We start from the raw sequence: 3,706 nt of genomic DNA on the forward strand, positions 1-3,706 counted from the left end.
TAAAAAATAGTAAAGTGTAATAATACGATAAAGTTTCTTGATAATTCCACTATACATCACATCTCTTTTAATACTATATCTTAAAATAATTTTATTTTTTTTATGTATTGATTAAAGTGCAATATATATTTTATTTCTTTAAATCTATTTTTTTCTTTCATCTTGTATTCTTTTGTTTTTTTTTCAAACATGTATTATTAACTCATTCAACAAGCTGAATATCAGAAGTAACGTTATTCGACGCTGATAAGTTGTATTTCGTTTTATTGTTCCAAAATTAATGAGGTGTATTTGAATTTCATTAAGTGATCATATTTTAACGCGTTTGTTATATATATATGTATATATTTTTTTTTTAACCTTGGTTCTTAGAAGATAAAAAAATTCTATTTATATTTGTCTCAGGAATTTGTATACATTTTATTAATATAAAAAAGTAACAAAAATAGTAACGATTTGTTAATTTTTAAGTAACGATAGCTGTAACAAGTTACTTTTTAAAATCAGTAACGAGTAACGGTAACAAGATACTTTGTAGAGAAAAGAACGGTAACGGTAACGAGTTACTTTTATAGAGTAACTTTGCCAACCCTGCATATTTCTAACAAATAACTATAAAATAAAAAAATAGTTGTAAAATCTGCTTTTTATATTATTTAGAATTATTTATTTTTTCTTTATTTTTTTGAAAAAAAGTCTCGTTTCTTCATCAAAACTGAATTGTTTTTAAATTAATTGATCTTCTCTCGCAAGAATAATTGCATGATATTTTAATGTACCCGGAATTATTTTCGCTAATGCAAATCTTGGTTCTTAAAACTTACTTAATTTGTCGTGATTTGTCTTCAAAATATAATTGTTGTCTCTTTTATATCATTTTTAGCCAATGTGTACAATACCTCAGCATTGAAAATTATACTTCCTTGCAAAGTAGCTTTTCTTACTAATTGTTTAAAATTTCCACCAATACTATTACAGAGATCTTTCCCATGTTCTGTAGTAGAAGTACCATTCGATCGTGATATCAAAAAATCTTGCGCATGGTAAAGTAAATTATAATTCTTAAATTATAATTATTAAATTAGAATTTGCTTTACTATGTGCGTGATTTTTTTGGTATCACGTCCAAATGGCACTTCTTTGCTACAGCACATGGGAAAGGTCTCTGTGATGGTATTGACGGAAATTTTAAACGATTAGTAACAAAAGCTATTTTGCGAAGAAGTGCATTCAAATATCATGCAATTATTCCTACGAGAGAAAATTAATTAATTTAAAAGAATTCAGTTTTGATGAGAAAACGAGACTTTTTTCCAAAATAATAAACAAAAAAGTAAATAAGTCTAAATAATACATAATGCAAACGTCACAACTATTTTTTATTTTATAGTAAATAACATATTTGTTAGAAATATGTTATTTACGTAATATTAAATAATTGGCCAATAAAAATTGATATTATCTAGCTTTTGGCTGAAATTATGATTTTGTATTGAAAAAAATATTTGTTTTCGAGAGAATCCCATTGCGATCCCAAAATTTGTTTTATGATGCGATATTCTTCATGTATTGAAGTATTTTTGAGAATTTTTTCAGATTTTTAAAAATGGATAAAATTTTTCATTTTTTAATTTAAATCTAAAAAATTATTTTTTTTGATACTATTAAATTTTTGTCACTAAAATTAATATTTTTATCTGAAAGTACGGAAAAAATTCTAAAAAGTTATGTTTCTAAAAATGTTTTAATTTTAGCTAAAAATGTAAAAAAAAATGTTTTTTAATTTAAACGATAGTCTTCAATATTTTTGATGCAAGGCATATAATGCTTACTTTTTTCATCATTAACCTTATACAATACATCCATTAACATGTTTTCATTATCATTTTAAAAATCCCAAACAGTTTATTTTTAGGTGGACCCCTTTCATGTAGAATGCTCCATATACAAAATATAAATGAGTTATTTTAATAATTCTATTATTAAACAAACTTTTATGCACATTAAAAATACCTGAATTTGTTTAGCTTTCTTAATTATAGCATTAACAGCTTTATTTAAATTTCATCAATTTTTGTAACGCTTTACGCTTTAGCCTATGTGAAACAAAATCTTAATAAAAAGCATATTCAACAAAAGAAAGGTAGTCGACTCATTGTCTTATGCTTATAAACTTGGTTATCTATAAAATCTTACACACAGACAATCAGAAAACTAGTTATAGCCACGATAAGAGTGGTAAAGACTCACATTTGCAAAAGCAAAATTTACTCTTACCTAAAAAGTGCAATAGTGTATATTGGAACGCAACTATTGTACAAGTTTCTTGATATGATAATGCCACAGATATCTATAATATAAACCACAAGAAATGTGAAAATCGTTTAGTTTTAAATACCTGTATGATATCAGAAGTAACCTTTAGACTTTCATTCGTAATCAGAACTGCAAGCTTACTGTTTAGTTTAAAGCAGTCGAATACGTTATAAGTTGATATAAAGTAATGTATTTATATCATAGCATAAAATTTTGATATACTCTAATAGTGTGCTATACATATTTATTTCAACATGTTTACACAAAGATTTATAACTTATGGTTTAAGAACGGACTCATATACAAAATTGGTGAAATCACTGTACAGTAATTCCATACAGCATGAAGTTAAGGAAGTAGAAATTTCAGTGCCTTGGGGCAAGGTGACTGGTACGTATACTTTTTCCATAAACAAATGTGATCGTATTACGAAGCAAAAGTCTTATTTCTTTTTCTTTATTTTAGGCAAGTTATGGGGATCGCAAAATAAACAACCTATACTTGCTGTACACGGCTGGCAAGATAATGCTGCAACATTTGATAATATAGCACCCCTTATTATGAAACATACACCAATTCTAGCGATTGACTTACCTGAACACGGACTATCTTCATGGATACCACCAGGATTTATGTACAGCGAATTGATTTACCTCTTGTTAATTCAAAGAATTAAAACCCACTTTGAATGAAAAAAAATAAAAGTACTGGGACATTCCTTGAATGCTATGACGTTGTATTGGTATGGCGCGTGTTTCCCAAAAGAGCTGCAATATATTATAGCCTTAGACGTATTCAAATTTGCATCGATAGATACAATTGCGCATATAACTATGTTTGCAAATGCACTTAAGGCATTTTTGAAAGTAGAGCAAAGTACCTTTCAATCTAATTATAAAACGCAAAGTGAGATTATAAAGAAGGCAAAGGAATCAGGCTTCCCAGTTTTGGATGATTTGTCATATAAAATACTTATGACTAGATGTACCACACGTGAAGAAGATGGAACGTATGTTATCAACAAGGATATTGATCCCAGATTGCAAGTTACACCCATGCATAATGTGTTTTCGCAAGATCAATTAAAAGCATATGCGAATCTCATTAAGTGCCCATATTTAATAATAAAAGAAGACGAGAATTTTTATCCTGAGAAGAAGGAAAATTTTTATAGAGATACTGAAAGCTGCTAATGATAAAGTACAATTTGAGAACATCAGCAACACATCATATTCATCTCACACATGCGGAAAATACAGCAGCAATTATTATTCCTTTTTTTAGAAAAATATGATTGATTATTAGTCTAAATAGTATAATATGTTGTGAAATTAATTCACTCTCTTGAAACGTGACAGATTTCAAAGCGTTTTTATTAAGAGTATAAATA

At 27.3% G+C, this 3,706-nt stretch overlaps 1 pseudogene; it reads left to right on the top strand.

The window, feature by feature from the left end:
- The first annotated feature begins 1,823 nt into the window (after positions 1–1,823).
- LOC105195167 lies at positions 1,824–3,706 on the top strand (annotated as a pseudogene).

The sequence above is a fragment of the Solenopsis invicta genome, chromosome 7, assembly GCF_016802725.1.
Source record: "Solenopsis invicta isolate M01_SB chromosome 7, UNIL_Sinv_3.0, whole genome shotgun sequence".
Classification (NCBI taxonomy): Eukaryota; Metazoa; Arthropoda; class Insecta; order Hymenoptera; family Formicidae; genus Solenopsis; species Solenopsis invicta.